Below are 14,224 nucleotides of genomic sequence, written 5' to 3'. Positions count from 1 at the left end.
GGTGTCTTTCGGCAATTCGACCTTCATTTCGGGGTAAAGAAGCGACAACAAAGAGACATTCCAACCTCTTCAATAGAAGAGAAACTATCAACACCATGGAAAAACAAAAGAAAAGACGAACAATTCCACCATAAGACCTACAAAGTAAACTTACTTCTGATCAACGCATACACAATTCAGCAATAGGAGTGATCTTCAAAAAACTAAAATATTCTGCTCCTTAACTTGAAGTGATGCCTGTCATGTGCAAATTCGGGAATGAATCTCACTCTTACCAAACATGATGACATCATAGTGCAGTTTCTAATGTAGACCTGTAGTATTTCGTCCATATATAACAATTATAACATTTAAACAATTTCTTTTATGTGTATGTCGATAACTTCAACATTTCTGTATACGACAATCAATTTATTAATTTGTGTGTGTGGATAAAAAAAATTATCATTTCCAGTCATTTAACTGCCTTGAATGACTTTCATGGGGTTAATAAAAGCAAAATTGTTCGCTGAAATTCCACGTTCAAAAGTGTACATACAGTATAGATAACATAAGTTTACCACAATCATGGAATATTTATCAAAGGTACCAGGATTATATTTTAGTACGCCAGACGCGCGTTTCGTATACATAAGACTCATCAGTGACGCTCATATTAATTTTTTATAAGCCAAAACAAGTACAAAATTGAAGAGCATTGAGGATCCAAAATTCCAAAAAGTTGTGCCAAATACGGCTACGGTAATCTATGCCTGGAATAAGAAAATCCTTAGTTTTTCGAAAAATTCAAAGTTTTGTAAACAGGAAATTTATAAAAATGACCACAATATTAATATTCATGCCAACATCGAAGTGTTGACTACTGGGCTGGTGATACCCTTGGGGACGAAACGTCCAAAGAGTGAGTTACGGATACCAATAGCATGTTTATAGTTTATACTTCTTTCTGGTGTGGTTTTGTGTAAATTTTTAATAGTAGGTGTTTAACCATAACTTGGATAGAAAAAAAAGACATTATTTTAATAGCAAGGTGCTATAACGATTGCTTGAAAATATACCTATGTCGACGGATTATTTATCTGTTATATTGGTCATTGCATTTAAATGGTCCTAAGGTTTTCAAGGTTTCTTGTCCTATGGTTTGAGTATAGTGGATATTATTCAACCAGCACGATTGCCTTACGTTGGAGTTTCATAATTACAGATGAACGGATTAATCCGACGCTAAAATTGATTATAATATCTTGTAAAACTGTTCGTTAGTGGTTTTTAAATTTTTCGGTAAAATTTCCTGCACCACCATGACCAACATCTTTGAAATACTAAATATAAACATCTCGCTATACAGTGCAAATACAACATTTCGTGACCTTCATCAATTTCGCATGTTAAACAGCTCTTCTCGTAAAACAGTAATTTTGTGTAATTGAATAAAATTGAGAATGGAAATGGGGAATGTGTCAAAGAGACAACAACCCGACCAAATAAAAAACAACAGCAGAAGGTCACCAACATGTATGGGTGTATGGGTTCCCGCAAAGTTGACCGGTTAACGCGAAAAAACGTTAATACCATCATCGCGTGTATATCGTACATTGACCCATAGAATTATCATATTGACCATATTACTTCCTTGATTGATCCAAAGAACATAGAATTGACAAAGCTCTTAGTTTTAATCTCACTTTGATAGAATCTTACATACAGCATGCAAGACAGTCATATTTACTAATTATATGTTGTGAATTTAAACGCTCTGCGTTACTACTTGTTGCTTAGCAAAACCGTAACAGTGTTTGATGATAGTGGATCCATACTGTTTCCCCATATTAATGACCAATACTTAAACGTAAATGACATTGATAAGATAACTCAATTGGTGGTCATTAAATCTCCCTAACGTCAAAGGAACCAACTTAATATTCACTCAACTACATGCCCATTCTCCACTGTCTGGTATTTTCTATGGTAACACATGGTAATAGTGCACAAGAGGGCTATGAAATAAGAAATGTCAAATCCTCAATATTAGAGACAGTAACTCATCTATAGTATCTTAATTCCATTAATTCGTTTATACGAATATAGTTACATTGAATTGGATTTGTAAGTATTGATAAATGGGTATTGTACCATCCCAGCTAGACGCTTTTATTAAAGGAATTGAATCAATTAAATACGGCCCCTATTTATCATTGTAAACAGAATTTCATTTTCCTATTATTTGTGTTTGTTGATTTATAAAGTGTTTTGTGATAAATGAGGGAAGATTTATTACGATTACAAGTGTTGTGATGAGTACTATAATTTGGACCTATAGTCTAGCCTTAGATTATTGAAACATTTCTCATACACCGTTAATGACGGGTCAGACATGAAATAGCTTTCTCCAAAACAAGTCTTTCCTCTGAAAATAATAAATATAGTGAAATAAAGCTTAATTAACGCGTTTCTAACAGTAATGTTCGGTATTTGTGTCAGAGGCACGTTCCGTTAAAAGTGTTGTAGATATATCTATGTAACAGAGAATGTCGCTGGCACTAATACGATAAAAGTTTGCGACACATTTTTTGTTTTAAGATTAGGAAAACTTATTCTTGATCATCCTTAAAATCTGTGTCATATTCTTCCGACTACAGTGGCAGTACTATCAAGATTTCGCTTTACAATACATATTTTTATTCAACGTCATACAAAACCGTTCCAACTAAATCCCCATTTTTGAACCTCACAAAAAAGGCCAAAAACGTGATAGTTTTAACACGTTTTTATCCTGAAATTGGCTGATGTATTGCCAAATAAATTTTAATGTCAAACAATCCTAATATTTTTAAATTTAAAAACTAAAAGTTTCCATGGTACTTTAAGTAAACATCCTTTGGGTATTAAAGCGTATTACATTATTTGCATCTGGCATTATTCATTGCATGAACAAAATAGTGCAGTCTTTGTATAATTTGCCAATTATATGCTGAGAATAATTACTTACAATAATCTTTGCGGCATGGAAGAAATAATTTGGATGCTGTTAAAATCTCTATATGCAAAATTAACTCGATTAACCCTACTGTTTTGTAATATTGTAAGAACGTTTAACTAGGTGCCAGGAAGTTATGCAATGGCACAACAACAAAGCTAAACCCGTGACGAAATTATAATTTTCATTCAATCCTGTTTTATTTCAACTTTTATTAAATTTCTATTAAATCATTTGGACATTTTTCAATTGAATATTCTGTGGAACTGACATAAAGATATTTTTGTTTTATATTTACGTTATCAAATACATAGATTATTATGTGAGTATTATATATTCTGATACAAAATCATGCAGATCAACAAATTTTGCCATGACAATTTGATTGTTAAAAAAAAACCAAACACAAGTTACGACAATACGGGAATAACAGAAAAAAGCAAATTTATTTTTGCCACTTACTTATGCCATTATAGTTCTTTTAAAAAACGTATCAACAGCCCAGTTGTACTTCGGTATTGACATGCAAGTACAGGAATTGTGATATTGAAAGTTGCGCAAAATTTGGGTATTAATATCTAAAATTTCAAAATGAATATTGTCGAAATGCACAACTTGTGCAGTAAAAATAAGTATCTTTACTTTTATAACTATTACTGGGCCAATACCTCACTGCTGGACGGCGGTTAAGTCCACCAGCCCAGTAGCCAGTACTTCGATAATGGCATAAAACCAGACGATACTACATGTATTAAATGAAGATGTTGTATATTTGTTAATTCGTTTTTGAAACCATAGATGTAATACCCATATGCATAGCTATGGGTATTACATCTATGTTGAAACTAAGATAAAAAGAAAAAACCGGCATGTAAAATGTATCTACAAGACTAGATCTACAAATAAGATGAAAGTATTGAAATCATTGGTGGGTTCATTCAGAGATATATTATATACCTTTAGCTCATTGTAGCAGTTATTGCCCTTAAACGACATTTTTTATATGTTTGCTTTGGTGACTCTTTTTTTCAAACTTAAATAGAGAAATAGAAATTCAAATTGCAAAATGATCAGCAAGGCAAAATTTACAAATAGTTTACACTTTACATGATCCAGTTGAGCGAGAGGATCGAGTTGATAATGCAAATGTATCAAAACTGGTCCGCCATTCCATATATATTTTCGCACCTAAGTGTGGCGATATGTCACGGAACACAACAGGGGTCCAGTTTACAAATGAGTCCGCTCTTAAATTTTTGGATCAGTTTTAGATTTTCAAATTTGGTCTGTATCATCATGAGAGAAATTTTTAATGTCGAAATGTGCATCTTGTGCAGTAAAACTGGTACAGTTAATGTTATTATTGTTAATGTAATATTTCCAGATGTATTAGTGGTGATTTGTTCGCTAATTATATTATAGATTAACTTGATAATGCTGAATTATTGTACCAGTAAATTACTTATTTGTATTAACTTTATTCGCCATGTGTTTATTCGAATCACACTACTTTATGAATGTTAGCAGGACTTTTATAAACTTATTATAGCACAGCATGGTCCGTGTCAAATCAGTGCCAATTTAAATCAGTAAAGAATTATTGAGAGTAATGTGGACAGGGCAATAGAAATATTGATAATTATATGGACAGGGCAATACGTTTTCTTTTTTGTGTGTAAATTTTACCCGAGGGAGTTGCAACCTTAGTTACTGTTATCTTAGTCATTAACTAACAATTAACCATCATAACCTATTCCAGTCCCATGTAATTATAGGTCATTTACTCACTAGTGACGTGATGACACGGCTCCATATGATGTAAAATTTACGACTTTCCATTTACATTATAAAGGTTTGTAGCGAAATTTATCTTCGATAATCTCTATATTGACTGATTATAAAACCCAATACATTGTAAATTTATCTTCGATAATCTCTGTATTGACTGTGATTATAAAACCCAATACATTGTAGACAAAATATCCATCAACGACAATAAAACAATCTACAAAACAATGTTCAATAAAAAAAAACATTCCAAACTTATCTTGATAATACATCTCAAATTCTTACCTCAGACTTAATGGAAGTTGTTTTTTGTTTTCCATAAATAAAACTGATAATTGATTAAACTATATCAAAACATTGTAAAGAAATTCATTATTCCCATAAAACTCAATTGATTATCACATTAGCAGGTTTACAGTGACAAAACATAAACGGCTATACTCAAGAGACTGTCGATCAATGGTATGCTACATAAGTCAGAAACCTAGTCATTCTAATAGCAATGCTCTGCCATTCAGAGAATGAGTTAAGTTATTAATTGTTACCAATGAGGCAAACAGAACATAGTCTTATAGCTTTAGCTTAAAACATCAAAGTTTCGTAATGCATTCAACAGGTAGATGTTATGCAGCATTTCCGTGGGGCAGATCTATGGAGAGAGTTTTTTGCTGAATGTCATCAGGAAAAGACATACTGATGCGTTACAAATGTTGAAAATGGAAATACAATGCCGAGGTAAAAACTGAGACATCATAAAGATGTTTTCATGGAAACAACATTACCATCCATTACGCTAATACTTCCGGAAAGGTTTAGAATTTAATGATTTCGTTTTAATAAATTTTAGTATTTATTCAGCCCTGCTCGTGTTTAGTTTTTGTATTACAAACACAATTTGTCAGGTTTAACCTAAATTCCAATGGCACATTTCAAATGTATGCAATTGTATTTTAAAGAGATTAAATTATCAATGGTGATATAGTTGTTAACTACTGTGTCGTTTGGTTCCTTGTGGAGAGTTATCTCAATGGCAATCCTAAGCCACATTTTCTTATTTTTAACGTTATTTTCCGATCAAGTTTAAAAATGTGAATACATTTCTGTTGGATAAATGATCATGATATATTTCGTGAACTCAATTCAAATATGCTTCATTCGTGTAAATCTTTGGTATTTATATAAGATGCTAATCAGACAGATCAATATTGATAGCTTTGAATTTGAATTTCAGCTTGAAAAAAAACCTGCAGAAATTGCATGATTTGAAATCTTGACAGTATACTATTCACATGAGCAAACATAAAGGTTAGTTGATAGCTATACGCAAAGATTGTTTACTGCATTATTTTATGTAGTTTATGAACATTTCAATATGGAATTAATTGTCATTCTGGGTATATAGCCAAGTCTTTGCTCATATTCATTTTGTCAAAAAACTTTTTTTTCAAATGGTAAGTTTTGGCTATTTTCATCATGTTTCATTACGTCACAGTAACATCAGAAGTTACATACTCCACTTTAATATACAGATTATTTTAAAGTGTTCCCGTATGAAAAAAATCTGACAATGTTTTAAGGCTTCCCTTATTTTTAGACCTAAAATTATGCCTCTAATCAAAGTCCGCCTTCTCAGTTATTTCTTCACGCAATCCTTGTTAAAGCAATAGTAGCCGATAGAATTACTAGGTTTCTATTAATTCCCACTCTGTTTAGTTTTTATTTTAAATGATTAATTAAATCATTGTTGAAATTTAAGATTCCACCAGCCAATCATACAAATATAATTTGTAAAGTGTAAGTGAATCCTTCGCAATACATTCTACATTTTGATGAAAAGTTAATTTGACAACTTGCATCACAGATTTATAAAATCCAATCTTCTGCAAAAAATTACATAACCTAGAAAACAACTCAATATGGGAATGAAATTTACATCATTATGTGATTTGGCAAAGTCATTTTTTATCCTGTTTTTATCATTACAACAAGTTTAACGGAATATTGAAATTCATCTTCCCCAGGGAGTTTCAATCATTTTCGTTACCGAAATAGTTCAATCTGCTTTATCACCTATAATTTTCTGCATAGTTACAGACACTTTCTAACATTACTGATCGTTTTCACACTGAGTTTAATTTTTCTCCTAACCATGCTTGATAACCATGTCGTTCTCTTATGTCGGTTATTATTTTATCCTTGGGAAACAATGGTTTTTAGAAAAGCCATTACTATTACATTTGAAATGATAGTAGCTGTTCAAATCCACTTTTGTCAGTTTTCCTATCGCGAAGGATGGTGGTTTTCCATTCGTTTGATGTGTTTGAACTTTTGATTTTGCCATTCGATTTGGGACTTTCCATTTTGAATTTTCCTCGGAGTTCAGTGTTTTTGCGTTTTTACTTTTCACCGAGCACTCCGGCTTCCTCCACCAATAAAATTGGCCACCACGAAATAGCCCCAAATATGTCGTTAAAAATCAAAGTGGCTTTGAAACACAAAAAGTCAATCAAATCTTATTGTTGCGATAATCACCAAATTGCATTATTTGCATTGATTAAAACATCGCAATGATTTTTACTGTGTTTGCTAATTTTTTATCAAGTAACTTTTGCATGCAAAGACTAACTGCACATTTATTCATGGCTCAAAATCACAACACACACCGAACTTCATCTCAAATTCGAACCAAAATTTCCAACCTCACTTGAAGATTAAAAAGTCCCTTAGAACCCGGTTGGGTGAACTTATATATTTGCTATACTATTTGGACAGACTACCCCGTATACAGTAGATTGACACAAACGGGGGGACATGATTGACAACAAATAACAGAATTCAAGACGATGAAATCTTTCAAATACTTTAATAACAATATAATCGTAGAATCAATAAACACACATTTATACAATCAAATTCAATATGTTTTAAGAAAAGACTTGACAGAAGTTCATTTCAGTAGGCCAAACAATTTAGATGGACTGCATAAATGTATACCTGTTACAATTTAGATAGACTGCATATATGTATTATACGTGTAACAATTTTGATAAACAAACCGAAAGGGTAACCAATTAAATAGAAGTTATCTAAGGAATAGATACGCCATACATGGTGTTACTGTAAAGAGATGAACACTCGTTTCCTAACATTAACTGATTCCTATCGGCCATGCGTCTAGACAGTTTCATGTTAGATGCATACATAAACCGTTAATTTTGTAGAAATACCGAATGGACAAGTACTAGCCGATGGCATATATGAACTACTTATTTATCAATAGGAATTATTTTTCAGATACGAAGAGGCGAATACTTAAAGTTTTGAGCATCGTTGATGCCTCAACAATTTAATATGTTAAGACATCTCTTATGTATATATTGACCTCGTTATTTGAAGGTTGTCGACTTGTGTATAATTGAATAAACTTGGTCATCTAATTGAAGTATTTGACAACTGTGAAAACAAGAGGAGTGTAACAATGAATCTGGGTCTCATGATTGCTGGAACCTAACACACTGAATGTACAAAACAAGTTTAAAAATTTAATTGCAGTATGGAATTATAAAAAGCCTCCGTCGTAGGAATAATTTGACTTGCTGTTGGACATAACGATAATATTATACACTATACTGACATATATAAAAAATTTCCCAATTGTCGATGTTGTAAAATAAGTAATGTAACCAAATTAAACAGTCTCAAAGCAGTCCTATGGATCTGCTAATTTTGTCTTGCATCATAGTATTCTTCTTAAAAATCTGTATACAGTTTGTACATAAATCATCATTTGGAAAACAAAGGTTTTTACATGATTCTGTAGTTTGTTTGATAGACATTGACAAGGATTGCCAGTTTGCCTGATCGAATCATAGACAAGGATTGCAAGTTTGCCTGATCGAATCGTTGACAAGGATTGCCAGTTTGCCTGACAAAGGCTGGTGGTTCGCTTTTGATATTCAGGTTTCTAACATCAAGAACTGGCGCCCATGATTGCTCACAGTGGTGTTTTACCACAACAATTAATCATTCACGCATGATGATTATAAGCTCGTTTGGAGAATTTTATCCTATTCTACTTTTATGAACTTAGTTACGTTGTTTAAATTACAAAGCACGAATCTGTATTGTCTTACTTTTTTTTAAATACAGATAATGATAAAGCAAGATAATAAATAAAACAAACGACTGGAGAAGATGTGTGCAAAGAAATCATGCAGGATATGATAATCTACAGTAATTACCAAGTACAATGTAATTATGAAATTCGTCTGAATTTGGCCGATTCCGTACCCTGGATAGAAGGAGAGTAGCGGATTCTACAGAGGATTGCCGAATGATTATTGAGACACTGAGAGAATACAGAACAATTTAGGATCCATAGAAATGTATTCGTCTCCTCTATATCAATCATTATTCATTTGTAAGTGGATCCTGTACACGTATGTTCCCGTAATTTGTAGTCAGTAAAATAGTACATGTATATGCCATATGTATACACATTGTATAAGCTACAACTCCAAGCTCCGATAAAAAAAAATTGTTTAAAAGTGTGTATGCACTGCCGAAACGTCAAACAGCTGTAAATAGGGTGAAATTATCACTTCGTATACCTCCGTAAACTCTGTAAGTATGTAGCAAAACATACACTATCAACAGAAATATCATATATGTTTACTGTTGACGTGAATTCTTTCCGTTGTCACAATAACAAGGTAAAACAGAAAAAACTATGTTCGACTCAAAACATACCGACGAAATATTGAATTAACATTACATGTGCTACACCATATGTGCAGAACGAATTTCTGTATAAATAAATAAAACTTATAACCTACCTTTATAAATACTTTATCTATGGCGGTCTCCACAGTGTAAAGAAATATACTTTTGATGTGACATAAAATCCGGTAGATGACTGTCCTAAATGCGTGTTAAATCCTCATAAAACCATTCGGATTCAAACACCACATTAAGGTTACATGGAGTAATTTGTTGTAACTTTTATATTAACCTGAAACAAAATTAGAAAATCTTGTATAGTTCACCTTTATCGCTTTGTTTTCCAATATAGTTCCAAGGATGTTTCTACTGAATTAGCTTTACTGGACCAAACGCAATAGTTTTGTAAGGGTCTAGACGAGTACGAAACTTATCTATTTGAAACACGATACTTTTTTTTCAAAATGAGATAAAAATAGTTTTACAACGACTATATGTATAATATCTAATCGAACATGTTGCGCAATCATAACTACATGTTCACATACCGTAAGTCGTTATTCTAATCAAGTACAATGTATATATACAAAACCTTAATCACTAATATTTTCGAACATTTCTTTATTAGATTTATGTTGGGAGACACATGTGTATTTTAAAAGACATTTTATACCATGACAATTCATACCCTCTGGTATTAGGACAGATGCATGCTTAAGTTAACTGCTTTTTCCAAACCATCCTTTGCCTTTATAAAAAGTATTTTTAATTACAAAGGAGTCAGATATGAAATCCTCACACAAATAGGTGACCTTATATACTAAAATAAATGCGATCTTGTACATAAAGCTTCAAAGTTTCCCTTTTTTTGTCATGTGGCATTCCAAGTGTTTAGGTCTTATACAGCATTGGTTTTTAAAAGTGTGGATTGGGCTTTGCTGATGAAGGTAAATCCGGATTTAACGTTTCGAACGAACGAAATTTATATTTTTTTAAATTATTTATTTTAGTATGATGCATATATCGTAAAAAGGCTTTCGGTGCACTGGAAAATAAAAAGCTAGCACTAGACATCAATCCCAAATTCCGCCAAAGAGGGAGTGTTCTACCACTGAATACTTTAAAATGTTGTGACTTAATTTTTTATAACAGTTTGTAATTGAAATAACAGATACCACACATACAGCTAGGTGTATATCATATCTTGAAATACAGCTACAGATTAGTAGCAACGTCTCATTGAGAACTCAAATTTACAACATAATAGATGATTTCAGTGTTCCCTTACGCTATTTGATGTTTAATGTAGCAAAATACCATGAGCGCCTGTTGAAATGAATACTTCTCAGTTGATAGGAATTTTTAGATAGCGCCGTTTCAAATCAGGATTCCGCATATCCAGATGTTCTTCAAGCGAAGTCATTTTCATTGCGTGACTAACTGCTATGGACTTTCGCCATTTGTCGTACCCATTTCATATCGATTGATCTGTGATCAATGCTTCTTTCAGCATTATTGTGTAATTTGATGTTTTTATTGGTTGATGTATCCAAAGTGAGCGGAGAGAACCACTGACCTTCGGAAGGAAAACTAATCGATAACAATTTGAGTCAAGCATATATGCAACTTGCGGTGTTCAAACCCACAGTGAACAATTATACTTAGACCACCTCCCCCTCCACAGTAACAAAACACATATAATCAAACCGAAATATAATGACAACCTAAATGATGAGATTAAAGACATATTATACGTATTATAAATAATTTCGAATCATAAAATTTCCATTTTGTTAGATTTGATAGCTCACAATTAGAAAGTTATATAAATTAAATCTAGCCGAAACTTTAAACTTTCATTAGTCAATTTTTCAGGCAAACAAAATGAGTACAAAGTAAGATTACAAGATGGTAGGAAAGGAAATCACCGTCGAAACAGTGGTTAACTGATGTTCAAAACTAGTCAATCCATGATGAATACATACCAAGAAAAAACTGGAAGGGAAATTCAGTGTCATGAATTTCAAATGAACTGAGATACTTTAAGTTATTCTTTAAGTGGTTTTTTTTTATTGTTGTTTGGTTGTCATTTTCCTGTTTCCATTATATATTTAATTTCTTGGACTTGATAATTGGATAATGATTTCATCCTCGTCTCATATGCAATGTTAGTAAATATCTCTAGATTACTATATTGCAATGATCTAAATGAAGGCATTCTTAGGACTAAGGCATGCAAAAAAGCAACAGATACCGGCATACCACTGAAACCTAACGGCATGCGTACTCACAGTGCGAATGGCGCTGTATCTGATACTCGGTCAATACGATCTTCTATTCATCAAGAAGCATATTCATCATTACGCAAAGTGTAAACCATTGACATCATTACATTTTATCAAAAATGAAGAAAAAAACATTTTTGAAAAAAATTTTAATAGAATGAATTACCGGCTTCGTGTTGATGTTGCCAATCTCATTGCATTAACATAACTTGTCCGAGCCTTGTGGAACCTTCTACGTCATAACAAAAAAGGGTTTGACGTCAAGGATCAAAAATCTATCTTTAGCCTTTTCGATAAATTGGCCAACATTTTACCTTTGTGTGTAAACAGTTATTGGTTTTTTTTAAAGTTTAAAAATGTGATGCAAAACTGAAAAGGAAAATACAACTTTACATAAGACTGCAAAAATGAAAATAAAACAGTAATATGGTTACTTACTGTTAGTTGCTATGAAGATATGAATATCGACCTTAGGCTGATAGCAAAATACTACTTTTGATCCCTACAAAAAATATTTCATTGAACCTTGCAACTTCATAATCTCTCCTGTAAGGTGAAATACTTGTGTTGAGTGGAAGGATTAAAAGTTTCAATAGATGACATCTGTTTTGTATGGATTTTAGCTGTCTGTTTACATGATTAATGGACAAAGAATCGCTCTCGTCCTTATTTGTCATAACGTAAAATTAACACCAAACTGGAGGGTTAGAATAATCTTGATTGACGGATTTTTGCTTAAAGGAAATACGGTCGTAGAAACACCTTGACTATTTCAATAATTGTAATGTAAACTATCGAACAAACGATCATTTATTTCACATATAAAACCCACACGGAAATCATAACTATTATATCGTCATCAAAATCGTAGGCTATGCACCTGCAATTCAAAATTGGAAAAAGGTGCAAAGCAGGACATTTTGGATCAGGTACATTTATTATTAATAAGATAAAACTCGCGCACACGTCTCCATACCTACATCACTATACGAAAAACTATATATATATATATATAGATCAAATATATGGGATAATTGATACGAAGAACTATAGAAATTCATAAAGAAGGATCTGACGTTAGCCGTTTTCTCAAATGCTTTCTACAAGGTACAATATATATTAAGTGAGTGATGATATGATTTGGAGTTCTTACACCAAAGGGCTTTGACATATAAATATCAATGTAATGAGGTTGCTAAAAATGAAAGTTTGTTTTGTAAAAGAAAAATAAAGATTTATCGGGCACGAATGTTATTCCCCAAGGGTATCATCAGCTGAGCTATTAGTGCTTCGTACTTTTTGTTCATTCACTATCAGAAATAGTATCATTTGAGTGATAGCCATCCACCATTTAGGCAAATACGATTAAAACTATTCACATTTATACATAGGAAGCCGATTGGCTATCGTATACCATCTACTGTATCACTTTAGCCTTTCAACAATGTGGCGGTGAGTCGAACACAGCCCGTGGCAGTTCTAAATACCCCTTTTTATAAGATTCTATAGATTCAAACATAGTAACCGATTGAATGATGTTCGAATTTCGTGCACTCTAAAACACAAATGTATATAACCACCGAGATATTTGTACCTTGGTGCAGTCCTTCACTCGGAAGTAACCTAAAAAAGGCAGATTACAAAACCTGATAAAATACATCTGTGTGATTTTATTTTTAAGTCCATGCTAACCTACTATTTCTGAATGAGCATGATTTTAATGTAATAGTATACGCTATGAATCACTTAATTAGCATTTATTGCATTTTCTCAGTGATCGACCACAATTATGTAATTTGTCAAGGTATCAAATACACAAATATCATTTAATTGTTTAATTGTGACAGTTTTTGTTTAAGACATAACTTGAATGATTGACATGGGCACGCACAAGGAATCCCACGGGAATAATATATAATGTGTACTATCGAATTAGCATTGTGTTATCAAGTAAACCTGAAAAACATATGATCTCAATCAGTTTTTAATGTCTAAACATGAAGAGTTCATGTAAAGTTTAGCTTAATGAACCATTTCGAGCACAAATATGAAGCATTATAAAGTATAGTTAAACTGCATCAAGAAGTCGCTACAGTAGAACGATTCTATGCGCAATTTTACTAATTTTTGCATAGTCTTCTCTAGTAGCAAAATACAAATTTGAAAAGAAAGACATTCGATGAAGATGATTCGGCCTCTTTGCTTCAAATAGCTTGACATATGTCTCATGATCGCAGTTGTAGAAACTATAGAAGCGGCCAGGGTCATTGGATGCGCTAGTATACATTTGAAACTCAATGATCAAATCAAAACCATCAGTCTTAATAGTTTTAAAGGAACTAGGATTATAATTTATTACGCCACACGCACGTTTCGTCTACACAAGACTCATCAGTGACGCTCAGATCTAAATAGTTGTAAAGCCAAACAAGTACAAAGTTGAAAAGCATTGAGG

General features: G+C 32.5%; 1 protein-coding gene across 2 annotated transcripts in view; it reads right to left on the bottom strand.

Annotated features, from left to right (window-relative positions):
- The window catches only part of LOC134715980 (immunoglobulin superfamily DCC subclass member 3-like), a 42,203-nt gene extending 29,974 nt beyond the window's left edge, over positions 1-12,229 (bottom strand). Inside the window, exons 1-2 of one of the 2 annotated variants that reach the window (XM_063578605.1) lie at positions 12,208-12,229; positions 9,601-9,776 (exon numbers count right to left, since the gene is read on the bottom strand). The gene's annotated coding sequence lies outside the window, so the exon portion shown is untranslated. Of the gene's footprint in view, positions 1-5,050; positions 5,187-9,600; positions 9,777-12,207 lie in introns of those variants that run through there. The other variant, XM_063578607.1, reaches the window with a different exon arrangement.
- Between the last annotated feature and the right edge of the window lie 1,995 nt (positions 12,230-14,224).

Source organism: Mytilus trossulus, chromosome 4 (genome assembly GCF_036588685.1).
Source record: "Mytilus trossulus isolate FHL-02 chromosome 4, PNRI_Mtr1.1.1.hap1, whole genome shotgun sequence".
Lineage (NCBI taxonomy): Eukaryota > Metazoa > Mollusca > Bivalvia > Mytilida > Mytilidae > Mytilus > Mytilus trossulus.
The sequence above is the reverse complement of the archived record's forward strand: the minus strand, read 5'-3'. Positions and strand labels throughout refer to the sequence as shown.